Below are 18,883 nucleotides of genomic sequence, written 5' to 3' on the forward strand. Positions count from 1 at the left end.
GTACTCCTTTGACAAAGAAATATACTAATACATCAGGTAAAATAAATGATAGAAAGAAACCAAAGTTTTGATACCTCCAGCGACATGCATCAAAAAGTGAGGTGGGTACTTATCAAATATTTTATTTGAAATGGTTTGTAATCGAGTTAAAATCCAAACAAGAAGTTTTACACATATGCTTACAAAATCCAATGATTGATTGCTTGCACATTTATGACATACTTTGATTGCTTGCACATTTATGACATACTATCAGCACAAAAATTGATTTCTTGTTTAGATCATTTTTTTGACAGAAAACTCAATTTGTATACTTTATTATTTAATTAATACAAAGGAACTGTAAGGATTCGTCAATTGGGTTTTGTTGGGTCATCAAAGATTGAATATTGTTATTGGATGAGGAATCGTAGAGAGGAACCAAAGGAAGATCAAAGTGGAAGTGCTCATTGAATGTATCAGACGGAACAGATATATTGTAAGACATTTGAAAACCCAATTGGCTATGTTAAAAGAAAGATAGTTTATTAGCTGCGGCATCTACAAAGCAAACACCATCTGGTTTTTGGCTACTGAACATAAGCTTTTAAAAATTTTCATTAAAGTGAATTCATTGTTGTAGTATCACATAGATATCTAGCACACAAATGCAAGCCAGTATTAGACCATCACAGATTATTTTATGAGCAGTAAAAACACAGCAGCAGGTTACAATGTTTCTCTTTTAAGCATAATCCTTGCCAAAGTATCAAAGATGAAAAGGATAAAACCTTGAATATAAAGCAAAACAACAGTTGCAGAGATGTTAAGAAGCTCGAATATGAAGAAAAACATGATGCCCAGCTGAAAAAAAAAAGTGAAAAAATGTGAACATCATTTCATAATTATTTCAAAAATGAAAGAGAATAAGAGATGCAAAAAATAAAACTCACCACCAGTAGAGAATAGGAACAAAGCAAAGAAGAAAGAGTAAAGTTACAAAGAAGAAAGAGTAAAGGCAAAGAAACAGGCTGAGAAAAGCTAAATTTTTCTACTTCATCTACGTAAAAACACTTTTTTAAAGTTAAAATTTTTTTTCACTATGCTTGTTCTGTAATGTTTTTAGGCAAAAAAGTATTTTTACGGGGAGAAAAACGAGGCCTTAGTGGGATGAGGAGATCATAAACAAAAAAAAAAGAAAAAAAAAATTATGTTGGACATGGACTTCTATTCTATTTCGTAGAAGTCGATTAACAAATTCACTCTTCTTAACTTGGTAGTTTATCCTAAAAATTTCCCATTTATTAACCATCCCCAAACAAGATGAACAGTGTCTGCAACTGTTTGTAATCTTGAAGAAGACAGAAAGATTAGCAAAACTAAAATGGAGGGAATGATTCAGGACCCATCGCAACTGGCGTCGCAGCCACCGCAGCAGAATCAGGCAGTGGTAGGGGCGGAGAGGCTGAACCTGTTGCTTCAACAACAGCTCAATTTGGAATCTGTAAAGGCCAGAGCCATTTCCCTTTTCAAGGCCATAATTCGCATCTTTGAAGAGTTCGACGCCTATTCTCGCACAAATACTACCCCCAAATGGTCCTCTCTCTTCTCTTTCTTTCTTTTATAACCTTGAATCTTCAGATTTTCATATTATATATTTAGGGTTTTTCTTTTTTGTTTGTTCGTAAAACAGGCAAGATATTTTGGGCCAATACTCAATGGTGAATCTCGAACTTTTCAACATTGTGGATGAAATAAAAAAGGTTTCAAAGGCTTTTGTTGTTCATCCCAAAAATGTTAATGCTGACAATGCTAAAAAGTACGCATTTTTTTTCTCTTTACGCTTCAAGTTTATTTGCTGTTTTATTTCCCCTTAAAATGCTGATTGAGATAATTTGGATTGGCAATAATACTTATCTTTATTCATTGTAATTACTGAGTAATTAAATCCAGTTCATTGGCTGTGTAGTATTACCGGTTATGTTATCCTCGAAGCTACTGCCAGAGATGGAAGTGGAGGATAATTTGAAGCGAGAGCAGTTGCTTCTAGGAATGCAAAATCTGCCGATACCTTCACAAATTGATAAGCTAAAGGTGAGCTAGTGTCACACAATCATTGTTTTTCTGGTCGAATCTGGTTATTTTCAGGTGTGTGATTTTTATTGTTTTACGGGCTAGAATTGATATGATTACGGCTGAATGTGAAAGTGCTGAGAAAGAATTAGCTGATACCCGCAAAGCAGATTGTTTTGGCTCTCGTCAAGGGCCAGCCATTCTTCCTACTCTAGAAAAGGGGCAGGCTGCTAAAATTCAAGAACAAGAGAACTTACTCCGTATTGCTGTTAATTTTGGCGAAGGTGATAGTCTTTAGCAGTTAGTGTAGCAACTATATTTAGACCATGAGATGTAACGAGATATCTTTCTAGATTTTGTAACTGCAGGCTACTAATAGTTTTCAACTGATAGTTCGGTGGGCCATATGCAATGGTTGTTGTTTTATTTTTTTCCCCTCATTGAAAATAGGTTTAAATTTAGAAAATCTATTATAGTTTTCCTTGTATTGTTTTATAAGAATGCCTTTTGGTCATAGATCATCTACATTAGTCAATTGATACAGTAGTTGAAATAATTGAATTTTAATGGAATGGTAGATGAAAGTTCTCTGTATTGATTTCTATGGTTAATTGAAGTTTAATGGACCTGTAGATGAATTTCTTTAGAATTAGCATCTAAGATTTGGTTTGACTATTTATGTTCTAGAGAAAGTCCTAGTACTTTGAACTTAGCATGCTTATCATCCAATTATTGATTGGTCTTTGTATGCAGGTCTGCGTCTACCTGCAGATCAGAAGCTGATTACACCTTTGCTTCCACTTCATTTGGTGGACATTATGCCTGCAGCTGATGGAGTGCAATCTTTTGCTGATCCATCTGGTAATTTTCGTACAACTATTATAGTTTTTTATTCTATTTCAATACTAGAAAGTTTCTTGTGCGGTTTAGTAGCATACATCAAATTCGCTTACAGGCATGTACATGAAGAATACTCCTCTTATGTCAAACAACATTGGCAGTCAGGGGTCTTTGTTACAGGTTAGTCATTGACTTCCCCTTAATCAGTCTTTTCCTAAACCTATATGCAAATAAACCTGAATGTTTTCTTCAAATAAGGTGAAAGGCTATTTGTGCTCCTCATTGTGATTATTTGAAAGTTTTCAAGAGAGTTTTTAATAAAACTATTCTTTTATTATTAACTAAAGAACTGAACTTAAATAGAGAAAAGAGTCATAATCCTAATTGGGAAAATAGTTTCCTTATTCTAATAAACTACTAAAAGATAAAATAAAATATTTCTAGAATATTAATAAAACTTATCTACCTAAATAAGATTTATTTACTTAAATAAATTTAAAATATATACATATTTCAACACCCTCCCTCAAGTTGGTGCATATATATCAATCATGCCCAACAAAGATTTCTTGAGTCTACATACTCGAGTTCCAAATTTTTCTTCAAAACTTGGAGGAGGATCATATAAACTTCTTCTTCAAGTTTCCCATTTAGGAAAGCATTCTTCACATCTAGCTGCTGTAAAGACCAATCAAGATTAACAACAATTGATAAAAGAATAACGGAATTTAATTTGGCTACTGGAGCAAATGTTTCAAGATAATCGATTCCGTATATTTGAGTGTACCTTTTAGTCACCAACCGGGCTTTGTATCTATCTAAAGATCCATCTAGTTTGAATTTGGTTGTAAACACCCATTTACAGCCCACTTTTTTTTTTCCTTATGGGTAATTCCATTGTTTCCCATGTACTTGTTTTTTCAAGAGTGCGCATCTCCTCTAAAATAGTCTCCTTCCACTCAGGAACTTGTAAAGTATCTTTCACTTTTTTGGGTATTTTTACAATATCGAGACACAAAACAAAGGTTGAAAATGTCGAAGACAAAGCTTTATAGGATACAAAGTTAGACATGGGATATTTGACAATATTTCTAACACCTTTTCTTTTGGCAATTGGAATATCTAAATTAGAAAATTCATTGGCTGGATTATGAGTTTTACTTGGACTTTTGATAGAATCTTGCAGGTCGGATTCTTGATGTTGAATCTGGTGGATTCCACTTTCTTGATTTCGATTTCTTCCTGAGTAAACAATTAACTCCTTTATTTGTTTTTTATTCTCATGATCAGACTCTACACCTTCATACTCCTTTTCATTAACATTAACATCATTAATTTCTGTGTTAATCATAAATTCGCCTTCCCCATTATTGGAATCCCTATGTTGTATATTCTTAGTCTTTTCTTAATCAATTATAGAATCTTCCTTATTATAATTCCCTTCCTGAATATCAGAATCAAAATAAGATTGCGTTTCAACAAATGTGACATCCATGGTAACAATAATCTTTTTATCAATTGGATCATAACATTTGTAACCTTTTTAATTAGAAGCATAGCCAACAAAGATACCTTTTTTTTGCTCTAGGATCTAGTTTACCTTGGTTGTGAAGATGAACAAAAACACTACACCCAAAAACTCAGAAGGATAAATTTGTGATCAATTTAGAGTTAAGAAAGTTATTTTTAAAGAGACGAAAAGGAGTTCTATAATTTAGAGTTTTACCGGGCATTCTATTAATAAGATATGTAGTTGTTAACAAGGCTTCGCCCCAAAGATAATGTGATACCTGACTAGTGAACATCAATGCTCTAGTTACTTCCAAAAGATGTTGGTTTTCCTTTCTGCAATCCCATTTTGTTGTGGTGTATTTGTACAAGAACTTTGGTGGACTATTCAATCTTTGGTTAAGAAAACACCCCACCATTGTCACTCCGAAATACTTTTATTTTTACACCAAATTGTGTTTTCACCATAGCATAAAGAGACTGAAACACATTTTTAACTTCAGACTCATCTTTTAATAAAAACACCCAACAAATACGAGTATGATCATCAATAAATGTGACAAACCAACGTTTTCCTAAAAATGTCAAGACTCTTGAAAGTCCCCAAACATCACTATGAATTAACAAAAAAGGTTTGGAGGCTTTATATTTTTGAGGTGGAAAGAATGACCGATAATGTTTAGCCAATTCACAAAATTCACAATGATATGAAGGACTTTTATTTTTAAATAGATTAGGTAACATCTTAAATAGTAAAAATTAGGATGTCCATGCCTATAATGCCAAATCATAACCTTATCAGAAATAGAATTTAAACATAAATTAGTTGTTGGTTCACTTAGATGGTCGACTTTAAGAAAGTAAATTCCACTAAAGTCTTTAGCATTGCCAATCCTCCTCCCCGAGACCATGTCCCGAAATTTACAAATAGAGGAGTCAAATATAACATGACAATTTGAGGACTGGGATAATTTACTGACCGATATGAGATTACAAGCTAGATTTGGCACATGAAAAACATCATGTAAAGCCAAGGAAGACGGAATTTTAACAGTGCCTTTCCCAGCTATTGCCGAGGACCCATCTGCTACTTTGATCTTTTTGTTTCCTGCGCAAGGTGTAAGTTGAAAAAAGAAAATGACTAAGTTGAAAAAAGAAAATGACTATTAGTTATGTGATCACTAGCTCCAGAATCAACGATCCACGTGTTTGTTTTACAAGACTTGACACTGAAAAAAAAATTAGTACCTGATTGGGCAAAAGAGGAAGAAGTATTATTGGATAAGTTAGGAATAGAAGTACTAATCCGAAACTGTGGTGATTGAAAAACTTGTGTAAATGTTCTAATTGTTTCTTAGTGAATGGAGATCCTTCCAGAGAACTTTGGTCCTCATAATTTCCATTAGTTGTTTGGAAAGCTCTGCTATCCCTTGATTGTGAACCACGACAATTGCCACTCTTTTTTCTTCCATTTGTCGGTTTCCTATGTAATTTCCAATGCGTTTCTCCAGTGTGCCAATATCTTTTACAGTGATTGCACCAAAGTTTTTTCCTTTTTTCACTATTATTATTATTTTTGACAGTTACAAGAGCAAAATTATTATCATTAGCTTCAAACCCTGACCTTCACATTACTTTTCTCCTTGTCTTCTCTTTTCTAACCTCAGAAAAAATCTCACGAAGTTTTGGAAGCGGTTTTTTCCCTAAGATCCGAGATCTCACTTCATGGAATTAATAAGCCACGCAATTATTATAGAATTTTCTGACCTCCACTTGCTCATCTTTGGATCGCCCACCTGTGGTTGCTTGACTTCTCCGGTTAAATGACCTAGCTTTCCGCGCCCATCAATTGCTAATTTTACGGACTGCGACCATTCCAGATAATTCTTGCCATTCAGCTTGTGAGATGTCAGCTGAAAAGAAATGTGAGACGCCTTTGTCCCTTGAGTCATTGTACTCTCGGTAGTTGTTTCAACGGTAGAACTTTCTTCCTCTGTTTGATTGTTGGATCTCTTATCTTCAGTGAAGGCTATTTTAACCATGATGTTACTAGAGATTTAACCTAGCTTAGATGCCATGAAAGTTTTCAAGAGAGTTTTTAATAAAATTATTATTTTATTATTAACTAAAGAACTGAACTTAAATAGAGAAAAGAGTCTTAATCCTAATTGGGAAAATAATTCCCTTATTTTAATAAACTACTAAAACATTAGGAAAATAGTTCCTTTATTCTAATAAACTACTAAAAGATAAAATAAAATATTTGTAGAATATTAATAAAACTTATCTAGCTAAATAAGATTTATCTACCTAAATAAATTTAAAATATATACATATTTCCACATTATTTTCATCTAAATGAATATCTGATTCTGAAAGAGCAACATTCATATCATAGTCTGTATGAGCTCAACTTTGGACTCTATTAGAGCACACTATATACTCTTTGTTACTTAAGTGATTGTGACCTCCATATGTTCTCATCATTCTCTTTAAATGGTGCTAGGAGTAGGATAACGTAATTATGAGTAAAATTCAACCATTATAGCCACAATATTGTGATCATTGGCCTAGTGCAAAGGCCAGATCAGGATCCTGTTCTTGATAAATTCTTCGTCCTCTCCATTTTTAAGTCATTCATGGGAGACACATTCTATTTTAATCATTTTATTTGGATTATACTTATCAGTTGATTCTTATCCTATGAAAACCATTCTGTATCATTTCTGGTTATGTGTCTTATTTTCTGAAGATCAAAGTTTATATGCAACAGCTTTACTCTTCTAGTCTTCTTATGCCAGGCTACTGGAGCACAACTTATTGCTAGATCGGCTGCATCTCCTTCTGCTGCTAGTAGTGCTACCTCCTATGATAACACCACAACTTCTCCACTCCCATATGCCAACTCACCAAGGTCTGCAACGACTATGATGAACACACCATCTCCTCAGCAACAAACGCAGCAACTGCAGCAGCAGCAACAACACCAGCAGCAGCAGCAGCAGCAGCAGCAGCAAAGGCAAAAAATGATGCAATTGCCTCAGCATCAACAGCAACTCCTTGCTCAGCAACAGTTTAGGCAGTCTACGATGCAAGGACTGGGACAGGTATAAATTTTGCTTATTTTTTGTGCTTTTAAAGTTTCTGTGAGGCCATAAGAGTAACTCATGACATATCGACATCTATATGTACATATGCATGTAAGTGCATGCTTTGATTTTACATAGTAACTATGACTCTTGGCTGGATTGAAGGGTTTTCAAAACTATAATGAGGTAAAGGACAGTTAATTTTGCTGAATCTTATGATTCCTAAGCAAATTTGAATAAGTTTTTTATGTTTGTTTTGTTGAATCATAGAATAGCTTCGTATGTTTCTCGGCCATTCAGATGTATTATAACTATGAGCAATCATTTCTTTGGTACAGAATCAGCTGCCGCTTCATGATCTGCAGGGTCAGACTCAGCAAAAGTTTCAGTCGGTAACTTTCTTATGACTTCTTTTCCTTTACTTCTTGTTTTATCTGAAATTTCTTATGAATTACAAATGCATGCTTCATATATGTCAGTGCCTGAAAAACTGCATGCCAGTTATGGGTCTAAGTTATGCTTTTGAATATCATTATTGCCATAACCTAGTAAATTTAAGTATTTAGAGTTCAGGAAATGGGTTTGTTCTGTGAGTCTTTGGAGCCGCTTGCCTGCACTTGGGTAGCTTAAAATAAAACCAGAAGTTTTAGTACGACTGTTTTGGGGTTTGATTTCCGGTTGAGTTTTATACAGCAGATCTGAGAACAAAATTTTAAAAAGTGCTTCTTGCAAAGACTGCAAAGTTAAAATGATAGTGTGTGGATATTTGTTATATTTTACAGTTCTCATTCAAACATGGATACATGTTAAGTGATTGTTAGCTATTAATCACTTCCACTGCACAGAGAAAATTTTACAAGATTTGCAACTGCCTCCTGAAATAACTACAATAGTGAATTATTATGAAGGTATTCTGTGAATCAGCTACACTTGAAAGATGAATACTTTCGTATGAAAGCTGCTGAGCAAAATATATGGAAGTAAAAGCACCTGTGACGTTTTTATTGTGAAACAAAATATGAAGATCTTAGTTTTCCTTCCTTTTGTTTACTGAATTTATAGGAACCATTGAACTTTTTTTAGGCTTGTAGTCCTTTTCTATTTATTTTTCCTGTTTGAAGCGGAGAGGGTAGGAGTTGCTTGGGGTGGTGGTGTGTTGATGCAGGTATGTGAAGTGAGCCTTCAAATGAGTGGTTTTATCTCTTCCTTCTTTTGGATCTAACTTGGGACAATTTATTCTTGAGGAGGCATGTTTTACCCTTCTAAAATACACCTTTTCTTCATACTATTGGTTTAACTGAAACCAAAATCTCTTTCCACCAGTAACATGGTCAGATGCAGTTTTCTCAACCCTTGGGCCATCAGCAATTTCAGGGTAGGCAGCTTCCTCCAGGACATGTGCAGCATGGCATAGGTCAAAGCCAACTCAATCAAGGAAATCAGTTGAGTCGTCATTTAGGCCAATTCTCCAGTGCAGCAAATACTGCATTGTTCAATGCTGATCAGGGGACACCAAGTACTCAGATGGTTAGCTATATAACTCTTCAATCTGTTTTATGATCTGTGTTCTTGCGTTTGTTCCTTCAAGACATTATCTATGATGTTGTTTTTTTTTTCTCCTTAAAATAAAACTTATCATTGGATAAGGTGATTCACTGAATTAGATTTTTGTATTCTAATGAAAGATATACCAGATTGATGGTACCTTTACTCATGCTTCTCAACTTAGGACATGTGTCCACCTTCTAACATTAGGGAGTTCAAGCAGAAACTCAAATAACTTTCTGTTAGTTTGTTCATTATAGGTGCTTTTAGTTATTAACACTAAATTGTCTATTTAATTATGTTTTTATTCATCCTAGAATTATTGATGTTCTTTAAGAGAGTGCTTCCTCCATAGTTATTGAACTTATAGTTTCTAGGATTGGAAAAGCCTTTTGCAGTATTGATTCAAGATAGGCTCTTGGTTATGAGGGAGGGAACAAATATGACTTGCCTCAGACAAAAGAAAAGGGCTTCCTTTATTTGGATTTTTTTTTTTTTGCTCATTGGTAAAAGATGATGTAAGGAAATGAGTGGCACGGTTGGTTGGTTAATGTTCATTTGGTTTTCATAAGGTTTTCAAATTTTGATACCAGCTATTTTGATTTTCCTGTTGTAGAGCTTAATGCTGGAGTATATCATGATATAATATTCCTTTGTACAACTTAATGCTTTGAGATGATGTGGTGAAGAAGTGATCAAATAGGAAAATATATGCTATTATAGTAAGGTAAATTAGATACAATTATACAATAAGGAAATGCGCATCATTCGTTGTTTTGGTGGATTTATCCGCATGGACATACACATGGTATCAATGTGTCAAATTTGATAAAGATTTAGTTTTTGACTGAAAAAGGATGTAAGAATGTAACATGGTTGTGCATATGACAGATTTAGGTCAGAAGGGTGAAATGAAACATTTCTTACAGATTATGAAATATGGATGAAATTTCTGTTTCACAGCTTTGCATGTCAAATTCAGCAGTTCTCATCCCTATATTACAAGCGTTTCTATTACACATATGTTGATTTGCCTCCTTTATATTGAAGTTATATCTTTCATGGTTTAAATTTGTATTTTAAATGTTTTGATTTAGATTCCAAACATGTCCGCAACTATGTCATCTCAGTCACCACTACCAAGGATGCAGGTTAGTTGCTAATGCTGTTGCTGAGTTTCTTTTTCTTAGTCAGACTTCCCTTCATATAAATCATGCATATTGTTTAATTTATCTTGTCTGTATTATAAATGTCATTAAAAAAGAAAAAAAGACTTTCTAAGCTTCCATGTTCTTCATGAATCGAGGAGCTGTCTTTATTTCTAAGGTTCACTTTGTGTAAATATCAAAAGCTTGTAAAATTTCAGTTTCATGTGGTTGTGAGTGGGTGGTGTATACAATTTTTTGTTTGTGTGATTTTCTTCTCTAAAATTCTTACAGGAACATGATTCCTTGGTCTTAGAGATTTATACAAGTCCATAGGGATGGTTACTATTTCCTTAATTATCTAGGCATATCTTGTTCAGATTTAAAAACCTTTGAACTTTTTCACTTGTGATGAACTGAATCATTGGTTTTACCCATAGATTTGTTCAATCAATACTAGTTGTGTCATAGAGTTTCAGCTAGATTGAGACTAAAAAGAGCTGGTAGCTAAGCCTTTGATGTCTTTGCCTCTCCTTTGTATAGGATCGGCAAGTAATATCTGTTTTCCAATTTTATCTTTTTGGCTGGTTTTCTAAACACTTTGGCTCTAGGCATCTGTTAATTCTTATCTAAGAAACTAGAGAGGTTAGTTAAATAAGCATAAAAACAAGAGCAAGGTGGTCTAGGGGAGCATGGTGTGGCCATAAATGCGGGATTAGGATAGCGCTGTTTGTCAAATTCTGTTTCCTGGCTCTCAGTTCTGTTCCCTTTCATCCTGCTAGAAATTGTCACTTCTTGTTCACACAATTTTGCTGCAAATCAGGCAGCTGTTTAGCACATATTAACCATTGTCCCTAAAGCTGTATATTAATTGGTGTTTGTATCTACTGCATTTGTATACTTGTCCATATTGAAATACTACATTCAGTTTTCTTTTTTTCCCTTTGTCATAACTTCTTAAGTGTAACCTAACTCATTCAGTTCAATTCTTTCTGCAGTTTGGACTACCTGGTAGCAATCCTCAGCGGACTCATGCATCCCAAATCTTAAGTGACCAAAGTATGAATAATGGTCTTGACATTCTTTCGTGCATGCACATACATATACATATACATATACATATACATATTCATATACATATACATGTATTGATTTCTATATCTAGTGGTGCTCAGTTGCTTCTTGTGACAGCCCAAAATTGACCCTAGTCGGAATGTGGTTTCGGTACCACAAAACCGAGGCATAAAAATAATTTAAAATTTATTTTGATGCCTATAATATGTGTGTGCTCGTGTGTGAATTTTGAATTCTTTGATTTAGTTAATTTGATTGTGAATTGAAAGAAAAGGACTCATGTGAAAGGATTTAAAATATGTAGCTAATTTCAAGAGGTTAATAAAGGAATGAAGCAAAATAAATGGAGTTGCATGTCAAATACTCCATTTATTTTGAATGAGTGGCCGGCCATGTCTAGATTATGGGCAAGGGGACATGTTTCCAACATGTTTAGTTAGTGCATTATGTAGAAAGAATTAAGAAATGAAAAAAAATGAGCATGGATGCCCCCCTTGGTGCCGTAGCTAGAGAGAAAGAAAAAAAAAAAAAGTTGTCATTCATCCTTTCTTTGAGCAAAGACTAAGAAAGAAAAAACAAAAAATTGTTCATCTTTTCCCTCCTTCCTTTGGCGAAATTCCTAAGAGGAAGAAGAGATTTTGCTTCATTTTCTTTGTTTAGAAGAGATCTAGAAGGAGATTTGGCTAAACTTGCATCAAGATTAAGGTATGTATGAGGTTGTGTCATGAGATTCATGCTTGTTTTGGTTGCTAACTTGATGTGCATGTTAGCCATGGTTCAAATCCTTGTTATGCCATGAAAAATGGTATTTGGCCAAGGTTGATATTGTGTTAAAGCCATTGCATGCTAAATGTGAAGCTTGCTAATGATGCATGCAATGATGGATTGACTACTCTTGAAATTTCTTTGTAGCAATCTTGAGTAAGACATTGAGTTCTTTGTTTAACCATGACCAAAGTTCAATGGGGTATGATTGTGATGTATTCGCCATGATGCATTCATGAGCATGATTTATGCTTGTTACTTGATTGGTAAAAATTTGTGTTTTAGAGGGTTATGAACACCTTGAGATTCGCCATGCACCTATATGTGTATATATGTTTGCACATGATATTTTGATTATGAAGAAAGTGATAAATATGTTTGTTTAAAGAAGAAATTTGTTGAAGAATGTTGTGAAATTTGCATGTACATTCGCCTAGTACATGTATAGTGTGAAAAACCTTGAAATTATTTTTGATTTTGTGTATTTATGACCATGTGTAATCGGCCACATGAGTAATTTGAGCACTTGATGTTATGTTAAAATTCTTGAGCTTAAATATGTGGATGTATGTATATAAGGGCCAAGTACTTTGAACTTCACGTTGATGTTTGAATGTATTGAATTGCTTGTTGTGATGTAAAATGTGCATGACCATTGTGTATTTGAGCTAAAGGATGGCCATATGACCATTTACACTCCTTGTCATATTCGCCATAAGCTATCATGATGAGATTTTAATAAGTTAAATTTGTGTGAATTAGCTCAAGAGCAAAGGGAGCTAAATCCGATAAAGGGAAGGAAAAAGTAGTTGAATAGCCGTCGAAATCGCTTCGACAACATTCAAGGTAAGTCTTCGAGTGATGACCCTACTTGAATTATATCAAAATTATGCTCCTTGTTTGTGTGGCCATTGAGTAAAATAGTAAAGGTTGATAGATATTTTGTGTTAGAGCTTTAGTAACGAAAATGAACTATGGACGTGTCTTGAATATTGATATATGTGTAAGTGAACATTGGAAATATATCAGGGCTAAGACCAAGGCATTCGTATGTGAGTTGATATATCAGGGCTAAGACCAAGGCATTCGTATGAGTTGATATATCCTGCTAAGACCAAGGCATTCGTATTGAGTTGATATATCGGGCTAAGACCAAGGCATTCGTGCGAAGTTGATATATCCTGCTAAGACCAAGGCCTTTGTGCAAGTCACCAACCGGGTTATGACCAAGGCAATCGTCTTGAGTCGCTATATCCGGTTAAATCCAAAGTATGTGATTCGAAGTGAGCAATCTTCTTTGTGAAAATTTCACTTATACACTTGTGAAAATTCCAAAGAATGAGGTATGTTTGTATGTGCTTGTACTAATTGAATTCTTACAAGTAAGTATCGCTAAGTTGATAAACGAGCTACCTAGGCCTTGGGCTAAGTTGTTCTTTTGTGTATGAACATAAGGGTCGGTGATGTGAAATAAGTATGAGTATGGGAATGTGAATTAGTAAAGTGGTTTAATTAGCCATGTGAATAAAATACCTTAGTCAAAGCCGATTTCATTGCTTGAGACTTACTAAGCATTAAAATGCTTACCCGTTGTTTTGGCTCTCTGTTTTATAGGTTTCGCTCGTTAGCTATCGGATTCGGGATCAAAGAAGTCAAGTCATCCACACTATCGAAGCCCCATTTTGGTACAAATTTTGGTTGAACTTTGAAATGGCATGTATAGGACCATCCTTTGTTGAAGGTCATGTACCTTAGGTTTGTGTAAACTTAGATAGCCATGCGAAAATGGCTTATATATCGTTTTAGCATAGAACTATAATCGTTTGTATGTTGACCCTTATGAGGTATGGAATTATTTTGAAACGATTAGCCATTGGAATGGTTAATCATGATCACACTTTGTGCTATGTATGTAAAAGGGCCGATTGAATCATGGAAAGTATGAAATAGGTAAAGCCTACTAAAGGCGATCTTGACAATGAAGAATGACGTGGATGTGAAAAATCACTAAAATAGTAGGAATGGTATTAAATAGCAAATAAATTATGTAAGTGTACCTTGATGAATCTACTTTCATATGGAAGAAACGAAATGGTCATATGAGTTATAAGTTAATGATTTTAAAGTTCTTGTGGAATAGGGCGTAACGGTTTCGGATCCCTGCTCCAACTTTGGAAAATCATTGTAAATTAACCAGAGATAATTAGGAGTCATTCCATATATGTGTAGATTCTCTCGAGTCTAGTTTCTCTGAAACAAAGCGGCATTAGTATTGAAGCCTGCATGCGGGAGATATCCAATTAGAACGCACAAAGGTCGGTGTAGTCGATCCTACAACAAAGTAGACTTTAACTAATAAAGCTGTACTAATTGGCTCGACCAAAATTCTAGAAAAAATATGTAGATGGACATATGAGTCTAGTTTCAGGAAAAATTACTGAATCGATTTTGAGTTGTAAAACTCAAGTTATGAATTTTGGAGCGACTAGTACTCAGATTGGCGACTTGTCCGAAAATTGTCAATAAATGGGTTGAAGTCTGTTAACACCTCGCGTTCGACTCGTGACGGTCTCGGGTTCGGTGTTACAATTTTATTGGTATCGAGCTACGGTTTAGTCGATTCTAGGACTACCGTAATGCGTTTGGGTCTAGCTATACATGCCATTTTATGTGATTATATGATAGTGTGGTGATTTGACGCTTGAACTTGTGTTTATTTATAGTAATGGATCCCGATCCCAACCGAAGCGATAGTCGATGATGTGGAGAGTGTGGCGCCGCTTCAAGACAAGGGACATGGCGGACTCTCAACCTGCTAGCAATCCGAATGACGAGGCTAGACAAGTCTTTTATAAGCGTGATGAATGATTGGTTCAACCAATACATTCGAACTAATACTACTGCTCCACAACCTCCATTCCCAACAAACACATTTCAGACCTACAATGCCTCCCGTAATTGACCAAATAAGGTCGAATAAGCCCCAGTTGATAGAATCCAAAACATGGGGCTCTTGAATTTAAAGCTACGGATAGTGATGATGCCGAGCAAGTCGAATTTTGGTTGGACAACACGATCCGCACTCGATGAGCTATCTTGTACACCGATGAATGCCTAAAGTGTACCATCTCCTTGCTACGTGATTACGCCTACTATTGGTGGAGTACTCGACTTCATTGTGCCCATGAACAAGTAACTTGGGAGTTCTTTCAAACCGAATTTGGAAAAAGTATATATCGAGATTTATGGACCAAAAACGAAAGGAATTTCTCGAACTTAAACAAGGTTCCATGTCGGTACATCGACTATGAACGAAAATTCGTGAGGCTTAGCCGATGCAGCGAGAATGCATTTCTTGAGTCGTGATGTGTAAACGCTCAAGATGGATGAATGATGAGATAAAGTCAGTATGTTGGCATTTTGGAAATCGAGAGTTTGTGACTCTCGTCGAGCGAGCGTGCAAAGCCGAGGAGCTTAGTATGGAAAAAGGAAAGCGAAGCGGGAGCAAGGGAGTTTCAGTAAGAGGTATTCGGGAAGCCCTTCCTGTGATCATCAAAGAAACTTAGAGATGGCTTAGCCGATCTAGAGACACTTCGGGCTTTTCTAGACGAGATCGCGATCGACCCCTGTGACCACCACGAATCACTTCGATCGCCATGAGTGGGAATGATCGACGAGAGAGGACGGAGTGCCGTGATTGTGGCAAATGGCATTTTGAAGTCAGAGATTCCGTGACCGCCTCTGTTACAAGTGTGGATCGTTGACCACTTCATTAAAGATTGCCGAGGTTGTGCGAGAAGAATGTAGATCGGAGTGGGAAACCGGGTACTACCACCGCCGAGGTAGACCATCCGGAAATACGGCAAGGCTAGTGGTGGTCGAGAGGATCTAGAGATGTTGCGACCGGATCCGAGGCTCGCGCCCAGCTAGGACTTATGCTATACGTGCACGCGAGGATGCCTCCTCGCCGGATGTTATTACTGGTACTTTCACTCTCTTTGATACTAATGTGATTGCTTTGATTGACCCGGTTCTACTCATTCTTATATATGCGAAACCTTAGCATCCAAAGAAGACTTTGCCTATTGAGTCTCATCGAGTTCGTAATTCGGTGTCAAATCCTTTGGGTCGTTATGTGTTTGGTCGACAAAGTGTGTAAGAAATGCCCCTAGTAATTGAGGTACTGCTTTCCGGCGGACTTGATGCTTTTGCCGTTCGATGAATTTGATGTTATTCTTGGGTTGGATTGGTTGACCGTGCATGATGCGGTTGTGAATTGCAAAAGCAAGACTATTGATTTGAGATGCTAAACAACGAGATGATCCGAGTTGAGTCTACGAACTTGAAGGGTTGCCACCGTAATATCATCAATGTTGGCCCGTAAATATGTAAGAAAAGGGTGTGAAGCATACCTTGCGTATGTACTTGATGATAAGGAGTTAGGAATAGAACCCAAATCTGCGCTTGGGTGGTTTGTGAATACCGGACGTTTTCCCAAGAATTGCGGGTTTGCCACTGTTCGGAGATAGAGTTTGGCATTGAGCTTGTACCAGGACCACACCGATTTCGATAGCTCCATATCGTATGGCACCAACGGAATTAAAGGAGTTGAAAGCTCGGTTGCAAGAGTTGATGGATAGAGGTTTTGCTCGCCCGAGTTTTTCACCTTGGGTGCACCGGTGTTGTTTGTGAAAAGAAGGACGGAACCATGAGGTTGTGCATCGACTATCGTCGACTTAATAAAGTGACAATAAAGAACAAGTATCCGTTACCACGATCGATGATTTGTTCGATCAACTGAAGGAGCCTCGGTGTTCTCAAAAATAGATTTGAGATCGGGCTATTATCGATTCATGAATCCGAGATTCGGACATACCCAAAACCGCCTTCGTAAGCGAGATATGGTCACTACGAGTTCTTAGTGATGCCGTTCGGGCTCACTAATGCCCTCGGTATTTATGGATTTGATGAATCGGATCTTCAGATCATATTTGGATCGGTTCGTAGTTGTGTTCATCGACGACATCTTGGTCTATTCAAGAGATGAGACCGAACATGCGAGCACCCGAGATTAGTGTTGCAAATTTTACGGGATAAGCGGTTATATGCTAAGTTTAGCAAGTGTGAGTTCGGTTAAGAGAGGTTAGCTTCTTGGGTCACGTGGTATCTGATCGGGTATTCGAGTCGACCAAGCAAAATTTCACCATACTTAACTGGAAACCTCCAAGAAATATTACCGAGGTTCGAGCTTTTTGGGACTTGCTTAGGTTACCGACGGTTTGTAAAGGATTCTCGATGATAGCCACACCCATGACTAAACCGATTCGAAAGATGTCAAGTTTGAATGGACGGAAAAGTGTCGGAAAAGTTTTGACCAATTGAAAACTCATTTGACGAAGCTCCAAGATTAGTACAAATTTTAATCGGCAAAGAGTTTGTCATCTATAGTGACGCCTCCCTACTTGGGTTAGGTTGCGTATTGATGCAAGAAGGTCGAGTTGTGGCCTATGCGTCGAGACAATTAAAGCCACATGAGAAAAATTATCCGACCCATGATCTCGAATTGGTCGCCATCGATTCGCCTTAAAGATATGGCGACATTACTTATTTGGTGAGAAGTGCCATGTGTATTCGGATCACAAAAGTCTCAAATATTTGATGACTCAAAGAGACTTAAATCTGCGACAAAGACGTTGGCTCGAGCTGTTAAAGGATTATGAGCTGGTCATTGACTATCACCCGGGAAAGGCTAATGTGGTTGCGGATGCCTTAAGCCGGAAATCACTGTTTGCTTTACGAGCGATGAATGTACACTTGTCTATCCTACCCGACAATGTGTTAGTAGCCGAATTAAAGGCCAAACCATTGTTGACTCATCAAATTCGTGAAGCTCAGAAAATTGATGAGGAGTTGCGTGCAAAACGGGCTGAGTGTGTTCTGAACAAGGAATCGGAGTTTCAAATTGATGATGACGATTGTTTGAGGTCCAGAAGTCGTTTGTGTGTTCCAAAGAATTCGGAACTTATTTCGATAATTCTGAACGAAGCTCATTGTAGCCGAATGGCAATCCACCCGGGGAGTACGAAGATGTACAATGAGTTGAAACGTCGGTTTTGGTGGCATGGTATGAAACGAGACATCTCCGATTTTGTTGCAAGATGTTTAATATGTCAACAAGTGAAAGCGGAGCATCAAGTGCCTTCAGGGTTACTTCATAGATCACAATACCCGAGTGGAAATGGGATCGAGTCACAATGGACTTTGTGTCCGGACCGCCGTTGTCGCAAGTAAGAAGGATGCAATTTGGGTTATTATTGATAGATCGACTAAGTCGGCTCACTTTATCCCTGTGCGTATGGATTTTCATTGGATAAACTATTGAATTGTACGCTTTCAGATTGTGAGATTACACTGGTACCGATTTGCATTGTGTCGGATAGAGATCCGAGGTTCACCTCGCGATTTTGGAAGAAATTACAAGAAGCATTGGGCACCAAGTTGCATTTCAAGACCGCTTTCACCCCCAAACCGATGGTCAATCCGAGCGTATAATTCGGATACTTGAGGATATGTTAAGATGTTGCATCCTCGAGTTCGATGGTTCATGGGAACGGTACCTACCTTTGATTGAATTCGCTTACAACAATAGTTTTCAATCAAGTATTAAGATGGCGCTTACGAGGCTTTGTACGGCGTAAATGCCGTACACCATTGTTTTGGACCGAGCTCGGTGAGAACAAAATTTTGGAGTGGATTTGATTAAAGATGTGAATGAAAGTAAAAGTAATCCGTGAAAATCAAGATAGCCTCCGATCGTCGTAAATCGTATGCGGATTTGAAACGAAAGGACATTGAGTATCGTGG

General features: G+C 36.7%; 1 pseudogene; it reads left to right on the forward strand.

Moving 5' to 3' along the window:
- Positions 1–913: 913 nt before the first annotated feature.
- On the forward strand, positions 914–13,914 carry LOC108484089 (mediator of RNA polymerase II transcription subunit 8-like; annotated as a pseudogene).
- Positions 13,915–18,883: the final 4,969 nt, after the last annotated feature.

The sequence above is a fragment of the Gossypium arboreum genome, unplaced genomic scaffold (assembly GCF_025698485.1).
Source record: "Gossypium arboreum isolate Shixiya-1 unplaced genomic scaffold, ASM2569848v2 Contig00172, whole genome shotgun sequence".
Taxonomy (NCBI): Eukaryota; Viridiplantae; Streptophyta; class Magnoliopsida; order Malvales; family Malvaceae; genus Gossypium; species Gossypium arboreum.